Below are 20,675 nucleotides of genomic sequence, written 5' to 3'. Positions count from 1 at the left end.
CTGTTCATCCACATCAAAACCAGGGCTATTTTTCCTGAGAATGTTCATCCACATCAACACCAGGACTACTGTTCCTGAGAATGTTCATCCACATCAACACTTTGGCTATTGTTCCTGAGAATGTTCATCCATATCAACACCAGGGCTATTGTTCCTGAGAATGTTAATCCACATGAACACAAGGGCTATTGTTCCTGAGAATGTTCATCCAAATCAACACCAGGGCTATTGTTCCTGAGAATGTTAATCCACATGAACACAGGGGCTATTGTTCCTGAGAATGTTCATCCACATCAACAGCAGGACTCATGTTCCTGAGACTGTTCACCCAAATCAACACCAGGGCTATAGTTCCTGAGAATGTTCATCCACATCAACACCAGGACTGTTGTTCCTGAGACTGTTCATCCACATCAACACCCGAACCATTGTTCCTGAGATAGTTCATCCATATCAAAACGAGGGCTCTAGTTCCTGAAAATGTTCATCCACATCAACTCCAGGGCTATTGATCCTGAGAATGTTCACCTCCATCAACACCATGACTGCTGTTCCTAAGACTGTTAATCCACATCAACAACAGAACCATTGTTCGTGAGACTGTTCATCCATATCAACACCAGGGCTATTGTTCCTGAAAATGTCCATCCACATCAGCACCAGGGCTATTGTTCCTGAGACTGTTCATCCACATCAGCACCAGGGCTGTTCTTCCTGAGAATGTTTATCCTCATCAGCACCAAAGCTAATGTTCCTGAGACTGTTCATACATATCTACACCATGGCAATTGTTCCTAAAAATGTTCATCCACATCAACACCAGGGCTATTGTTCCTGAGAATGTTTATCCACATCAACACCAAAGATAATGTTCCTGAGACTGTTTATCCATATCTACACCAGGGCTATTGTTCCTGAGTCTGATCATTCCCATCAACACCATTGATATTGTTCATGAAACTGTTCATCCACATCAGTACCTGTGCGATTGTTCCTGAGACTGCTCATCCACCTCAAAACCAGGGCTAATGATAAAGAGACTGTTCGTCCATATCAACACCAGAGCTATTGTTCCTGAGAATGTTCATCCGCATCAGCACCAGGGCTATTGTTCATGAGACTGTTCATCCACATCAACACCAGGGCTATTGTTCCTGAGAATGTTCATCCACATCAACACCAGGGCTATTGTTCCTGAGACTGTTCATCCACATCAACACCAGGGCTATTGTTCCTGAGAATGTTCATCCACATGAACACAAGGGCTATTGTTCCTGAGAATGTTCATCCACATCAACAGCAGGGCTATTGTTCCTGAGACTGTTCATCCACATCAACACCAGGGATATTGTTCCTGAGAATGTTCATCCACATCAACACCAGGACTGTTGTTCCTGAGACTGTTCATCCACAGCAACACCCGAAGCATTGTTCCTGAGATAGTTCATCCATATCAAAACGAGGGCTATTGTTCCTGAAAATGTTCATCCACATCAAAAGCAGGGCTATTTTTCCTGAGAATGTTCATCCACATCAACACAGGGATTATTGTTCCTGAGACTGTACATCCACATCAACACCAGGGCTATTGTTACTGATACTGTTCATTCTCATCAACACAAGAGCTATTATTCCTGAGACTGTTTATCCACATCAACACCAGGGCTATTGTTCCTGAGAATGTTCATGCACATCAACACCAGTGCTATTGTTCCTGAGACTGTTCATCCACATCAACACCAGAGCTATTGTTCCTGAGAATGTTCATCAACAGCAACACCAGGGCTATTGTTCCTGAGATTGTTCATCCACATAAACACCAGGACTATTGTTCCTGAGACTGTTCATTCCCATCAAGACCTGGGCTATTGTTCCTGAGACTGTGAATCCACATCAACAGGAGGGTTATTGTTCCTGAGACTGTTCATCCACATCAACACCAGGGCTGTTGTTCCTGAGAATTTCCATCCACATCAACACCAGGGCTATTGTTCCTGAGACTGTTCATCGACATCAACATCAGGGCTATTGTTCCTGAGAATGTTCATCCACATGAACACAAGGGCTATTGTTCCTGAGAATGTTCATCCACCTCAACAGCAGGGCTATTGTTCCTGAGACTGTTCATCCACATCAACACCAGAGCTATAGTTCCTGAAAATGTTCATCCACATCAACACCAGGACTGTTGTTCCTGAGACTGTTCATCCACATCAACACCCGAACCATTGTTCCTGAGATAGCTCCTCCATATCAAAACGACGGCTATTGTCCCTGAAAATGTTCATCCACATCAACACCAGGGCTATTTTTCCTGAGAATGTTCATCCAAATCAACACAGGGACTATTGTTCCTGAGACTGTACATCCACATCAACACCAGGGCTATTGTTCCTGAGACTGTTCATTCTCATCAACACAAGAGATATTATTCCTGAGACTGTTCATCCACATCAACACCAGGGCTATTGTTCCTGAGAATGTTCATGCACTTCAAAACCGGTGCTTTTGTTCTTGAGACTGTTCATCCACATCAACACCAGAGCTATTGTTCCTGAGAATGTTCATCCACATTAACACCAGGGCTATTGTTCCTGAGACTGTTCATTATTATCAACAGAAGGGCTATTATTCCTGAGACTGTACATCCACATCAACATCAGGGCTATTGTTCCTAAGACTTTTTAGCCACATAAACACCAGAACTATTGTTCCTGAGACTGTACATCCACATCAGCACCAGGGCTATTGTTCCTGAGACTGTTCATCCACATCAACACCAGAGCCTTTGTTCCTGAGACTGTTCATCCACATCAAAACCAGGGCTATTTTTCCTGAGAATGTTCATCCACATCAACACCAGGACTATTGTTCCTGAGAATGTTCATCCTCATCAACATCTTGGCTATTGTTCCTGAGAATGTTCATCCATATCATCACCAGGGCTATAGTTCCTGAGAATAATCATGTTCATCAACACCAGGACTATTGTTCCTCAGACTGTTCATCCACATCAACACCAGAACGATTGTGCCTGAGAATGTTCATCCACATCAAGACCAGGGCTATTGTTTCTGAAAATGTTCATGCACATCAACACCAGGGCTATTGTTCCTGACAATGTTGATCCACATCAACACGAGAGTTATTGTTCCTGAGACTGTTCATCCACATCAACACCAGGGCTATTGTTCCTGAGAATGTTCAACCACATCAACAATAGTGCAATTTTTCCTGAGAATGTACACCCACATCAACACCAGGGCTATTATTCATGAGACAGTTCATCCTCATCAACACCAGTGCTATTGTTCCTGAGAATGTTCATCCACATCAAAACCAGGGCTATTGTTCATGAGAGAATTCATCCACATGAACACCAGGTCTATTGTTCCTGAGACTGTTCATCCACAGCAACAGCAGGGCTATTGTCCCTGTGACTGTTCATGCTCATCAAATGCAGGGCTATTGTTCCTGAGACTGTTCATTCCCATCAAGATCTGGGCTATTGTTCCTGAGACTGTGAATCCACATCAACAGGAGAGTGATTGTTCCTGAGACTGTTCATCCACATCAACACCAGGGCTGTTGTTCCTGAGAATTTCCATACACATCAACACCAGGGATATTGTTCATGAGACTGTTCATCCACATCAACACCAGGGCTACTGTTCCTAAGACAGTTTAGCCACATAAACACCAGAACTATTGTTCCTGAGACTGTTCGTCCTTATCAACACCAGGGCTATTGTTCCTGAGACTGTTCATCCACATCAACACCAGGGCTATTGTTCCTGAGACATTTGATCCACATCAACACCAGAGCTATTGTTCCTGAGACATTTCATCCACATGAAAACCAGGGCTATTGTTCCTGACAATGTTCATCCACATCAACACCAGGGCTATTGTTCCTGAGAGTGTTCATCCACATCAACACCTTGGCTATTGTTCCTGAGAATGTTCATCCACATCAACACCAGGGCTATTGTTCCTGAGAATGTTCATCCACATCAACACCAGGGCTATTGTTCCTGAGAATGTTCATCCACATCAACACCAGAGCTATTGTTCCTGAGAATGTTGATCCACATCAACACGAGAGTTATTGTTCCTGAGACTGTTCATCCACATCAACACCAGGGCTATTGTTCCTGAGACTGTTCATCCAAATCAACTTCAGGGCTATTGTTCCTGAGAATTTTTATCCACATCAAAACCAGGGCTATTGTTCCTGAGACTATTCATCCACAGAAAAAGCAGGTCTATTGTTCCTGAGACTGTTCATCCACATCAACACCAGGGCTATTGTCCCTGTGACTGTTCATGCACATCAAAACCAGGGCTATTGTTCCTGAGACTGTTCATTCCCATCAACAACAGGGCTATTGTTCCTGAGACTGTGAATGCCCATCAACCCGTCGGTTATTGTTCCTGAGACTGTTCATCCACATCAAAACCAGGGCTGTTTTTCCTGAGAATTTCCGTCCACATAAACACGAGGTCTATTGTTCCTGAGACTGTTCATCCACATCAACAGCAGGGCTAATGTTCCTGAGAAAGTTCATACACATCAACACCAGGACTATTGTTCCTGACACTGTTCATTAACATCTATAGTAGGGCTATTGCTCCTGAAATTGTTCGTCCACATCAACATCAGTTTATTGTTCTTCACACTGTTCATCCACATCAACACCAGGGCTAATGTTCCTGAGATTGTTCATCCAGAATCAACATCAGGGTTATTTTTCCTGAGTCTCCTCATCCTCATCAGCACAAGGGCTATTGTTCCTGAGACTGTTCAGCCAATTCAACACCAGGGATGTGTTTCCCCACACACTGAAACCCCTTCCGCACACACTGAAACCCTGCCCCCACACACTGAAACCCTTCCCCACACACTGAAACACTTCCCCACACACTGAAACACCTTCCCCACAAACTGAAACCCCTTCCCCACACACTGAAACCCTTCCGCACACACTGAAACACCTCACCAAACATTGAAATCCCTTCCCCACACACTGAAACCCTTCCGCACACACGGAAACACCTTCCCCACACACTGAAACCCCTTCCCAAACACACTGATACCCCTTCCCCACACACTGAAACCCCACCCCCACACACTGAAACCCCTTCCACACACACTGAAACACCTTCCCCACACACTGAAACCCCTACCCCACACACTGAAACCCCTTCCGCTCACAGTGAACCCCTTCCCCACATACTGAAACCCCTTCCCCACACACTGAAACGCCTTCCCCACACACTGAAATACATCCCCACACACTGAAACCACTTCCCCACTCACTGAAACACATTCCCCACACACTGAAATCCCTTCCGCATACTGTGAAACCCTTTCCCACACACAGAAACCCATTCCACACACACTGAAACACATCCCCACACACTGAAACCCTTTTCCCACACACTGAAACACCTTCCACAGAAACTGAAACACCTTCCGCAGACGCTGAAACCCCTACCCCACACACTGAAACCCATTCCGCACACACTGAAACACCTTCCCCACACACTGACACCCCTTCCCCACACACTGATACCCCTTCCCCGCACATTGAAACCCCTTCCGCACACACTGAAACACATTCCCCACACACTGAAACCCCTTCCCCACACAGTGAAACCCATTCCGCACACAGTGAAACCCTTCCCCACATACTGAAACACTTCCCCACACACTGAAACCCCTTCCCCACACACTGAAACCCATTCCCCACACACTGAAACACATCCCCACACACTGAAACGCCTTCCCCACACAATGAATCCCCTTCCCCACACACTGAAACCCCTTCCCCCGACACTGATACACCTTCCCCACACTCTGAAACCCCTTCCCCACCCACTGAAATCCCTTCCCCACGCACTGAAACATCTTCCCCACACACTGAAACCCCTTCCGCACACAGTGAAAAATATCCCCACACACTGAAACCCAATCCCCACACACTGAAATACATCCGACAAACTGAAACACCTTCCCCACACACTGAAACCCCTTCCGCACACACTGAAACCCAAACCCACACACTTAAACCCCTTCCCCACACACTGAAACACATCCCCACACACTGAAACACCTTCCCCAGACATTGAAACCCCTTCCGCACACAGTGAAACCCATCCCCACACACTGAAACCCATCCCAACACACTGAAAACCATCCCCACACACTGAAACACCTTCCCCACACACTGAAACCCTTCCGCACACACTGAAACACATCCCCACAGATTGAAACACATCCCCACACACTGAAGCACCTTCCCCACACACTGAAACCCCTTCCCCACAGACTGAAACACCTTCTCCACACACTGAAACCATTCCCCACACACAGAAACTCCATCCGCACACATTGAAACACTTTCCCAACACACTGAAACCCCATCCCCACACAATGAAACCCCTTCCCCACACTCTGAAACCCCTTCCGCACACACTGAAACCAATCCCCATTCACTGAAACCCCACCCCCACACACTGAAACCCCTTAAACACACACTGAAACAACTTCCCCACACACTGAAACCCCTTCCGCACACACTGAAACCCTTCCCCACAGACTGAAACACATCCCCACACACTGAAACACATCCCCACACACTGAAACAACTTCCCCACACACTGAAACCCCATTCCCCTCACTCTGAAACACCTTCCCCACGCACTGAAATACCTTCGCCAAACACTGAAACCCCTTCCGCACACACTGAAACCCTTCCCAACAAACTGAAACAAATCCCCACACACTGAAACCCCTTCCCCACAAACTGAAACCCCTTCCCCACACACTGAAACCCCTTCCCCACACGCTGACACCCTTCCCCACACACGGAATCCCTTCCCGACACACTGAAAACCCTTCCCCACATACTGAAACCTCTTCCCCACACACTGATACAACTTCCCCAGACACTGAAACCCCTTCCGCACACAGTTAATCCCTTCCCCACACACTGAAACCCCTTCCCCACACACTGAATCCCCTTCCACACACAGTGAAACACGTTCCGCACACAATCAAACACATCCGCAAAAACTGAAACCCCTTCCGCACACACTGGAACCCCTTCCACACACAATGAAACCCATCCCCACACACTGAAACCCATCCCCACACACTGAAGCCCATCCCCACACACTGAAACACCTTCCCCACACACTGAAACCCTTCACCACAAACTGAAACACATCGCAACACACTGAAACACCTTCCCCAGACAATGAAACACCTTCACCACACACTGAAACCCCTTCCACACACAATGAAACCCATCCCCACACACTGAAACCCATCCCCACAAACTGAAACACCTTCCCCACACACTGAAACCCTTCCCCACAAAATGAAACACATCCCAACTCACTGAAACACCTTCCCCAGACACTGAAACCCCTGCCCCACACACTGAAACACCTTCCCCACACACAGAAACATCTTCGCCACACACTGAAGTCCCTTCCCCACACACTAAAACCCCTTCCCCACACAGGGAAACACCTTCCCAACACACTGAAACCCGTTCCCCACACACAGAATCACCACACCCACACACTGAAACACCACCCCCTCACACTGAAACACCTTCCCCACACACTGAAACACCTACCCCACACACTGAAACACATCCCCACACACTGAAACACCTACCCCACACACTGAAAGCCCTTCCCCACACACTGAAACCCCTTCCCAACAATCTGAAACACCTTCCCCACACACTGAAATATCTTTCCCACACACTCAAACACCTTCCCCACACACTGAAACCCCTTCCCCACACACTGAAACCCCTTCCCCACACACTGAAACAACTTCCCCGCACACTGAAACCCCTTCAGCACACACTGAAATCCCGTCCCCACACACTGAAACCCTTCCCTACACACTGAAACACTTCCCCACACAAGGAAACCACTTCCCCACAAACTGAAACCCCTTCCCCACACACTGAAATCCCTTCCCCACACACTGAAACCCCTTCGCCACACACTGAAACCCATCCCCACACACTGAAACCCCTTCCCCACATCATGAAACCCCTTCCCCACACACTGAAACACCTTCCCCACACACTGAAAACCCTTCCGCACACAGTTAAACCCTTTCCCACACACTGAAACCCCTTCCCCACAGACTGAAACCCCTTCCCCAGACAATGAATCCCCTTCCACACACAATGAAACACCTTCCCCACACAATGAAACACCTTCCCCACACACTGAATCCCCATCCCCACACACTGAAACCGCTTCTGCACACACAGAAACACCTTCCCCACACACTGAAACCACTTCCCCACACACTGAAACACCTTCCGCACACACTTAAACACCTTCCGCACACACTGAAACACCTTCCCAACACACTGAAACCACTTCCCCACACTCTGAAACACCTTCCCCACTCCCTGAAACACCGTCCGCACACAGTGAAACACCTTCCCCACACACTGAAACCACTTGCCCAAACACTGAAACCCCTTCCCCACACAGTGAAACCATTCCCCACACACTGAAACCCCTTCCCCACACACTGAAACACATCCCCTCACACTGAAACCCCTTCCCCACACACTGAAACACATCCTCATACACTGAAACCCCTTCCAAACACACTGAAACGCCTGCCCCACACACTGAAACACCTTCCCCACACACTGACACACCTTCCCCACTCACTGAAACCCCTTCCGCACACATTGAAACTCTTCCCTACACACTGAAACCCCTTCCCCACACACTGAAACACATCCCCACACACAGAAACCCCTTCACCACACACTGAAACCCCTTCCGCACACAGTGAAACACCTACCCCACACACTGAAACCCCTTCCCCTCTCACTGAAACCCCTTCCGCACACACTGAAGCCCCTTCCGCACACACTGAAATGCCTTCCCCACACAGTGAAACCCCTTCCCCACACACTGCAACCCCTTCCCCACAAACTGAAACCCCTTCCGCACAAACTGAAACACCTTCCCCACACACGGAAACACATCCCCACACACTGAAATACCTTCCCCACACACTGAAAACCATTCCACACACACTGAAACCCATCCCCACACACTGAAACACATCCCCACACACTGAAACACATCCCCACACACTGAAACACCTTCCACACACACTGAAACACCTTCCCCACACACTGAAACCCCTTCCGCACACAGTTAAACCCTTCCCCACACACTGAAACCCCTTCCCCACACACTGAAACCCCTTCCCCACACACTGAATCCCCTTCCACACACAATGAAACACCTTCCCCACACAATGAAACCCCTTCCCCACACACTGAATCCCCATCCCCACACACTGAAACCGCTTCCGCACACAAAGAAACAAATTCCCCACACACTGAAACCACTTCCCCACACACTGAAACCCCTTCCAAACACACTGACACACCTTCCCCACACACTGAAACACCTTCCCCACACACTGAAACCCCTTCCCCACTCACTGAAACCCCTTCAGCACACATTGAAACCCTTCCCTACACACTGAAACCCCTTCCCCACACACTGAAACACATCCCCACACACAGAAACTCCTTCCCCACACACTGAAACCCCTTCCGCACACACTGAAACACCTTCCCCACACACTGAAACCATTTCCCCTCTCACTGAAACCCCTTCCGCACACACTGAAACCCCTTCCGCACACACTGAAACGCCTTCCCCACACACTGAAACCCCTTCCCCACACACTGCAAATCCTTCCCCACACACTGAAACCCCTTCCGCACAAACTGAAACACCTTCCCCACACACTGAAACACATCCCCACACACTGAAACACCTTCCCCACACACTGAAAACCATTCCACACACACTGAAACCCATCCCCACATACTGAAACCCATCCCCACACACTGAAACACATCCCCACACACTGAAACACCTACCCACACACTGAAACACCTTCCCCACACACTGAAACACCTTCCCCACACACTGAAACCCCTTCCGCACACAATTAAACCCTTCCCCACACACTGAAACCCCTTCCCCTCACACTGAATCCCCTTCCACACACAAAGAAACACCTTTCCCACACACTGAAACCACCTCCCCACACACTGAAACACCTTCCGCACACACTGAAACACCTTCTGCACACACTGAAACAACTTCCCAACACACTGAAACCCCTTCCCCACACTCTGAAACACCCACCCCACTCCCTGTAACACCGTCGGCACACAGTGAAACACCTTCCCCACACACTGAAACCACTTCCCCAAACACTGAAACCCCTTCCACACACAGTGAAACTCTTCCCCACACACTGAAACCCCTTCCCCACACACTGAAACACATCCCCACACGCTGAAACCCCTTCCCCACACACTGAAACACATCCTCACACACTGAAACCCCTTCCACACACAATGAAACCCTTCCCTGCACACTGAAACCCCTTCCCCACACACTGAAATCCCTTCACCACACACTGAAACCCTTCCCCACACACTGAAACCCCTTCCCCACACACTGAAACCCCTTCCCCACACACTGAAACCCATCCCCACACACTGAAACCCCTTCCCCACATACTGAAACCCCTTCCCCACACACTGAAACACCTTCCCCACACACTGAAACCCATTCCGCACACAGTTAAACCCTTCCCCACACACTGAAACCCCTTCCCCACACACTGAAACCCCCTCCCCGGACACTGAATCCCCTTCCACACACAATGAAACACCTTCCCCACACAATGAAACACCTTCCCCACACACTGAATCCCCATCCCCACACACTGAAACCGCTTCCGCACACAAAGAAACACCTTCCCCACACACTGAAACCACTTCCCCACACACTGAAACGCCTTCCGCACACACTTAAACACCTTCCGCACAGACTGAAACACCTTCCCAACACACTGAAACCCCTTCCCCACACTCTGAAACACCCTCCCCACTCCCTGTGACACCGTCCGCACACAGTGAAACACCTTCCCAACACACTGAAACCACTTCCCCAAACACTGAAACCCCTTCCACACACAGTGAAACCCTTCCCCACACACTGAAACCCCTTCCCCACACACTGAAACACATCCCCACACACTGAAACCCCTTCCCCACACACTGAAACACATCCTCATACATTGAAACCCCTTCCAAACACACTGAAACACCTTCCCCACACACTGAAACACCTTCCCCACACACTGAAACCCCTTCCCCACTCACTGAAACCCCTTCTGCACACATTGAAACCCTTCCCTAAACACTGAAACCCCTTCCCCACACACTGAAACACATCCCCACACACTGAAACACCTTCCCCACACACTGAAACACCTTCCCCACACACTGAAACACCTTCCCCACACCCTGAAACCCCTTCCGCACACAGTTAAACCCTTCCCCACACACTGAAACCCCTTCCCCACACACTGAAACCCCTTCCCCACACACTGAATCCCCTTCCACACACAATGAAACACCTTCCCCACACAATGAAACCCCTTCCCCACACACTGAATCCCCATCCCCACACACTGAAACCGCTTCCGCACACAAAGAAACAAATTCCCCACACACTGAAACCACTTCCCCACACACTGCAACCCCTTCCAAACACACTGAAACACCTTCCCCACACACTGAAACACCTTCCCCACACACTGAAACCCCTTCCCCACTCACTGAAACCCCTTCAGCACACATTGAAACCCTTCCCTACACACTGAAACCCCTTCCCCACACACTGAAACACATCCCCACACACAGAAACTCCTTCCCCACACACTGAAACCCCTTCCGCACACACTGAAACACCTTCCCCACACACTGAAACCATTTCCCCTCTCACTGAAACCCCTTCCGCACACACTGAAACCCCTTCCGCACACACTGAAACGCCTTCCCCACACACTGAAACCCCTTCCCCACACACTGCAAATCCTTCCCCACACACTGAAACCCCTTCCGCACAAACTGAAACACCTTCCCCACACACTGAAACACATCCCCACACACTGAAACACCTTCCCCACACACTGAAAACCATTCCACACACACTGAAACCCATCCCCACATACTGAAACCCATCCCCACACACTGAAACACATCCCCACACACTGAAACACCTACCCACACACTGAAACACCTTCCCCACACACTGAAACACATTCCCCACACACTGAAACCCCTTCCGCACACAATTAAACCCTTCCCCACACACTGAAACCGCTTCCCCTCACACTGAATCCCCTTCCACACACAAAGAAACACCTTTCCCACACACTGAAACCACTTCCCCACACACTGAAACACCTTCCGCACACACTGAAACAACTTCTGCACACACTGAAACAACTTCCCAACTCACTGAAACCCCTTCCCCACACTCTGAAACACCCACCCCACTCCCTGTAACACCGTCGGCACACAGTGAAACACCTTCCCCACACACTGAAACCACTTCCCCAAACACTGAAACCCCTTCCACACACAGTGAAACTCTTCCCCACACACTGAAACCCCTTCCCCACACACTGAAACACATCCTCACACACTGAAACCCCTTCCACACACATTGAAACCCTTCCCTGCACACCGAAACCCCTTCCCTACACACTGAAACCCCTTCCCCACACACTGAAATCCCTTCACCACACACTGAAACCCTTCCCCACACACTGAAACCCCTTCCCCACACACTGAAACCCCTTCCCCACACACTGAAACACATCCCCACACACTGAAACCCCTTCCCCACATACTGAAACCCCTTCCCCACACACTGAAACACCTTCCCCACACACTGAAACCCATTCCGCACACAGTTAAACCCTTCCCCACACACTGAAACCCCTTCCCCACACACTGAAACCCCTTCCCCGGACACTGAATCCCCTTCCACACACAATGAAACACCTTCCCCACACAATGAAACACCTTCCCCACACACTGAATCCCCATCCCCACACACTGAAACCGCTTCCGCACACAAAGAAACACCTTCCCCACACACTGAAACCACTTCCCCACACACTGAAACGCCTTCCGCACACACTTAAACACCTTCCGCACAGACTGAAACACCTTCCCAACACACTGAAACCCCTTCCCCACACTCTGAAACACCCTCCTCACTCCCTGTGACACCGTCCGCACACAGTGAAACACCTTCCCCACACACTGAAACCACTTCCCCAAACACTGAAACCCCTTCCACACTCAGTGAAACCCTTCCCCACACACTGAAACCCCTTCCCCACACACTGAAACACATCCCCACACACTGAAACCCCTTCCCCACACACTGAAACACATCCTCATACACTGAAACCCCTTCCAAACACACTGAAACACCTTCCAAACACACTGAAACACCTTCCCCACACACTGAAACACCTTCCCCACTCACTGAAACCCCTTCTGCACACATTGAAACCCTTCCCTACACACTGAAACCACTTCCCCACACACTGAAACACATCCCCACACACAGAACCCCCTTCACCAGACACTGAAACCCCTTCTGCACACACTGAAACCCCTTCCCCTCCCACTGAAACCCCTTCCGCACACACTGAAGCCCCTACCGCACACACTGAAACGCCTTCCCCACACACTGAAACCCCTTCCCCACACACTGCAACCCCTTCCCCACACACTGAAACCCCTTCCGCACAAACTGAAACACCTTCCCCACACACGGAAACACATCCCCACACACTGAAACACCTTCCCCACACACTGAAAACCATTCCACACACACTGAAACCAATCCCCACACACTGAAACATATCCTCACACACTGAAACGCATCCCCACACACTGAAACACATCCCCACACACTGAAACACCTTCCCCACACACTGAAACAACTTCCCCGCACACTGAAACACCTTCCCCACACACTGAAACCCCTTCCGCACACAGTTAAACCCTTCCCCACACACTGAAACCCCTTCCCCACACACACTGAAACCCCTTCCCCACACACTGAATACCCTTCCACACACAATGAAACACCTTCCCCACACAATGAAACCCCTTCCGCACACACTGAATCCCCATCCCCACACACTGAAACCGCTTCGGCACACAAAGAAACAAATTCCCCACACACTGAAACCACTTCCCCACACACTGAAACCCCTTCCAAACAGACTGAAACACCTTCCCCACACACTGAAACACCTTCCCCACACACTGAAACCCCTTCCCCACTCACTGAAACCCCTTCAGCACACATTGAAACCCTTCCCTACACACTGAAACCCCTTCCCCACACACTGAAAAACATCCCCACACACAGAAACTCCTTCCCCACACACTGAAACCCATTCCGCACACACTGAAACACCTGCCCCACACACTGAAACCCCTTCCCCTCTCACTGAAACCCCTTCCGCACACACTGAAGACCCTTCCGCATACACTGAAACGCCTTCCCCACACACTGAAACCCCTTCCCCACACACTGCAACCCCTTCCCCACACACTGAAACCCCTTCCGCACAAACTGAAACACCTTCCCCACACATTGAAACACATCCCCACACACTGAAACACCTTCCCCACACACTGAAAACCATTCCACACTCACTGAAACCCATCCCCACACAATCAAACCCATCCCCACACACTGAAACACATCCCCACACACTGAAACACATCCCCACACACTGAAACACCTTCCCCACACACTGAAACACCTTCCTCACACACTGAAACCCCTTCCGCACACAAGTAAACCCTTCCCCACACACAGAAACCCCTTCGCCACACACTGAAACCCCTTCCCCTCACACTGAATCCCCTTCCACACACAATGAAACACCTTCCCCACACAATGAAACCCCTTCCCCACACACTGATTCCCCATCCCCACACACTGAAACCGCTTCCGCACACAAAGAAACACCATCCCCACACACTGAAACCACTTCCCCACACACTGAAACACCTTCCGCACACACTGAAACACCTTCTGCACACACTGAAACAACTTCCCAACACACTGAAACCCCTTCCCCACACTCTGAAACACCCTCCCCACTCCCTGTAACACCGTCCGCACACAGTGAAACACCTTCCCCACACATTGAAACCACTTGCCCAAACACTGAAACCCCTTCCACACACAGTGAAACCCTTCCCCACACACTGAAACCCCTTCCCCACACACTGAAACACATCCCCACACACTGAAACCCCTTGCCCACACACTGAAACACATCCTCACACACTGAAACCCCTTCCAAACACACCGAAACACCTTCCCCACACACTAAAACACCTTCCCCACACACTGAAACCCCTTCCCCACTCACAGTGAACCCCTTCCACACACATTGAAACCCTTCCCTACACACTGAAACCCCTTCCCCACGCACTGAAACACATTCCACACACACTGAAACCCATCCCCACACACTGAAACCCATCCCCACACACTGAAACACATCCCCACACATTGAAAATCATCCCCACACACTGAAACCCCTTCCCCACACACTGAAATCCCGTCCCCACACATTGAAACCAGTTCGCCACACACTAAAACCCCTTCCCTACACACTGAAACACTTCCCCACACACGGAAACCCCTTCCCCACAAACTGAAACCCCTTCCCCACACGCTGAAATCCCATCCCCACACACTGAAACCCTTCCGCACACATTGGAACCAGTTCGCCACACACTAAAACCCCTTCCCCACACACTGAAACCCATCCCCACACACTGAAACCCCTTCCCCACATACTGAAACCCCTTCCCCACACACTGAAACACCTTCCCCACACACTGAAACCCCTTCTGCACACAGTTAAACCATTCCCCACACACTGAAACCCCTTCCCCGCACACTGAAACCACTTACCCAGACACTGAATCCCCTTCCACACACAATGAAACACCTTCCCCACACAATGAAACAACTTCCCCACACACTGAATCCCCATCCCCACACACTGAAACCGCATCCGCACACAAAGACACAACTTCCCCATACACTGAAACCACTTCCCCACACACTGAAACACCTTCCGCACACACTGAAACACCTTCCGCACACACTGAAACACCTTCCCAACACACTGAAACCCCTTCCCCACACTCTGAAACAATCTCCCCACTCCCTGTAACACCGTCCGCACACAGTGAAACACCTTCCCCACACACTGAAACCACTTCCCCAAACACTGAAACCCCTTCCACACACAGTGAAACCCTTCCCCACACACTGAAACCCCTTCCCCACACACTGAAACACATCCCCACACACTGAAACCCCTTCCCCACACACTGAAACACATCCTCACACACTGAAACACCTTCCAAACACACTGAAACACCTTCCCCGCACACTGAAACACCTTCCCCACACACTGAAACCCCTTCCACACTCACTGAAACCCCTTCCGCACACATTGAAACCCTTCCCTACACACTGAAACACCTTCCCCACACACTGAAACCCCTTCCGCACACACTGAAACAACTTCCCCACACACTGAAACCCCTCCCCCCTCTCACTGAAACCCCTTCCGCACACACTGAAACACCTTCCCCACACACTGAAAACCCTTCCGAACACACTGAAACACCTTCCGCACTCACTGAAACGCCTTCCCCTCTCACTGAAACCCCTTCCGCACACACTGAAACGCCTTCCCCACACACTGAAACCCCTTCCCCACACACTGCAACCCCTTCCCCACACACTGAAACCCCTTCCGCACAAAATGAAACACCTTTCCCACACACTGAAACACACCCCCACACACTGAAGCACCTTCCCCACACACTGAAAACCATTCCAAACACACTGAAACCCATCGCCACACACTGAAACCCATCCCCACACACTGAAACCACTTCCCCACACACTGAATCCCCTACCACACACAATGAAACACCTTCCCCACACAATGAAACACCTTCCCCACACACTGAAACTCCTTCCCCACACACTGAAACAACTTCCCCACACACTGAAACCCCTTCCCCACACACTGAAACCCCGTCCTCACACACTGTAACCCTTCCCCACAAACTGAAACACTTCCCCACACACTGAAATCCCTTCCCCATATACTGAAACACCTTCCCCACACACTGAAACCCCTTCCCCACACACTGTAACCCTTCCCCACACACTGAAACACTTCCCCACACACTGAAACCCCTTCCCCACAAACTGAAACCCTTTCCCCACACACTGAAACCCCTTCCCAACACGCTGAAACATTTCCCCACGCACTGAAACACCTTCCCCACACAGTGAAACCCGTCCCCACACACTGAAACCCTTCCCCACACACTGAAACCCCTTTCCCACATACTGAAACCCCTTCCCCACTCTCTGAAACACCTTCCCCACACACTGAAACACCTTCCGCATACAGTTAAACCCTTCCCGACACACTGTAACCCCTTCCCCACACACTGAATCCCCTTCCGCACACAATGAAACACCTTCCCCACACAATGAAACACCTTCCCCACACACTGAATCCCCTGCCCCACACACTGAAATCGCTACCGCACAAAATGAAACACCTTCGCCAAACACTGAAACCACTTCCCCACACACTTAAACACCTTCCGCACTCACTGAAACCCCTTCCGCACACACTGAAACACCAACCCAACACACGGAAACCCCTTCCCCACACACTGAAACCCCTTCCGCACACACTGAAACACCGTCCCCACACACTGAAACCACTTCCCCACACACTGAATCCCCATCCGCACACAGTGAAACTCTTCCCCACACACTGAAACCCCTTCCCCAAACACTTAAACACATCCCCACACACTGAAACCCTTTCCCCACACACTGAAACACATCCAGACACACTGAAACCCCTTCCACACACACTGAAACACATCCCGACACACGGAAACCACTTCACCACAAACTGAAACCCCTTCCGCACACAGTGCAACCCTTCCCCACACTCTGAAACCCCTTCCCCACACACTGAAACACATCCCAACACACTGAAACACATCACCACACACTGAAACACATCCCCACACACTGAAACACATTCCCCACACACTGAAACACCTTCCCCACACACTGAAACTCCTTCCCCACACACTGAAACAACTTCCCCACACACTGAAACCCCTTCCCCACACACTGAAACCCCGTCCTCACACACTGTAACCCTTCCCCACAAACTGAAACACTTCCCCACACACTGAAACACCTTCCCCACTAACTGAAACACTTTCCCCACACACTGAAAACCCTTCCCCACACACTGTAACCCTTCCCCACACACTGAAACACTTCCCCACACACTGAAACCCCTTCCCAACAAACTGAAACCCTTTCCCAACACACTGAAACCCCTTCCCCACACACTGCAAAAGTTCCCCGCGCACTGAAACACCTTCCCCACACACTGAAACCCACCCCCACACACTGAAACCCTTCCCCACACACTGAAACCCCTTTCCCACATACTGAAACCCCTTCCCCACACACTGAAACACCTTCCCCACACACTGAAACCACTTCCGCACACAGTTAAACCCTTCCCCACACACTGAAACCCCTTCCCCACACACTGAAACCCCTTCCCCACACACTGAATCCCCTTCCGCAAACAATCAAACCCCTTCCCCACACACTGAAACCCGTCCCCACACACTGAAACCCTTCCCCACACACGGAAACCCCTTCCCCACAAACTGAAACCCCTTCCCCACACGCTGAAATCCCTTCCCCACACACTGAAACCCTTCCCCACACACTGAAACCCGTTCCCCAATCACTGAAACCCCTTCCCCACTCACTGAAACCCATCCCCACACACTGAAACCCCTTCCCCACATACTGAAACCACTTCCCCACACACTGAAACACCTTCCCCACACACTGAAACCCCTTCCGCAGACAGTTAAACCATTCCCCACACACTGAAACCCCTTCCCCACACACTGAAACCCCTTCCCCAGACACTGAATCCCCTTCCACACACAATGAAACACCTTCCCCACACAATGAAACACCTTCCCCACACACTGAATCCCCATCCCCACAAACTGAAACCCCTTCCGCACACACTGAAACACCGTCCCCACACACTGAAACCCTTCCCCACACACTGAAACCCCTTTCCCACATACTGAAACCCCTTCCCCACACACTGAAACACCTTCCCCACACACTGAAACCCCTTCCGCACACAGTTAAACCCTTCCCCACACACTGAAACCCCTTCCCCCACACTGAAACCCCTTCCCCACACACTGAATCCCCTTCCGCACACAATGAAACACCTTCCCCACACAATGAAACACCTTCCCCACACACTGAATCCCATGCCCCACACACTGAAATCGCTTCCGCACACAATGAAACACCTTCCCCAAACACTGAAACCACTTCCCCACACACTGAAACACCTTCCGCACTCACTGAAACCCCTTCCGCACACACTGAAACACCAACCCAACACACGGAAACGCCTTCCCCACACTCAGAAACCCATTACCCACACACTGAAACCCCTTCCGCACACACTGAAACACCGTCCCCACACACTGAAACCACTTCCCCACACACTGAATCCCCATCCGCACACAGTGAAACCCTTCCCCACACACTGAAACCCCTTCCCCACACACTTAAACACATCCCCACACACTGAAACCCTTTCCCCACACACTGAAACACATCCAGACACACTGAAACCCCTTCCACACACACTGAAACACATCCCCACACACTGAAACCACTTCAACACAAACTGAAACCCCTTCCGCACACAGTGAAACCCTTCCCCACACACTGAAACCCCTTCCCCACACACTGAAACACATCCCCACACACTGAAACCCCTTTCCCACACACTGTAACCATTCCCCACACACAGAAACACTTCCCCACACACGGAAATACCTTCCGCACAAACTGAAACCATTTCCCCACACACTGAAACCCCTTCCCCACACACTCAAACACTTCCCAACGCACTGAAACACCTTCCCCACACACTGAAACCCGTCCCCACACACTGAGAACCTTCCCCACACACGGAAACCCCTTCCCCACAAACTGAAACCCCTTCCCCACACGCTGAAATCCCTTCCCCACACACTGAAACCCTTCCCCACACACTGAAACCCCTTCCCCAATCACTGAAACCCCTTCCCCACTCACTGAAACCAATCCCCACACACTGAAACCCCTTCCCCACACACTGAAACCACTTTCCCACACACTGAAACACCTTCCCCACACACTGAAACCCCTTCCACACACAGTTAAACCCTTCCCCACACACTGAAACCCCTTCCCCACACACTGAAACCCCTTCCCCAGACACTGAATCCCCTTCCACACACAATGAAACACCTTCCCCACACAATGAAACACCTTCCCCACACACTGAATCCCCATCCCCACAAACTGAAACCGCTTCCGCACACAATGAAACACCTTCCCCACACACTGCAACCGCTTCCCCACAAACTGAAACCCCTTCCGCACACACTGAAACACCTTCCCCACACACTGAGACACATCCCCACACACTGAAACACCTTCTCCACACACTGAAACCCATTCCACACACACTGAAACCCATCCCCACACAATGAAACCCATCCCCACACACTGAA

The sequence above is a fragment of the Heterodontus francisci genome, chromosome 34, assembly GCF_036365525.1.
Source record: "Heterodontus francisci isolate sHetFra1 chromosome 34, sHetFra1.hap1, whole genome shotgun sequence".
Taxonomy (NCBI): Eukaryota; Metazoa; Chordata; class Chondrichthyes; order Heterodontiformes; family Heterodontidae; genus Heterodontus; species Heterodontus francisci.
This window is presented reverse-complemented; position numbering follows the sequence as displayed.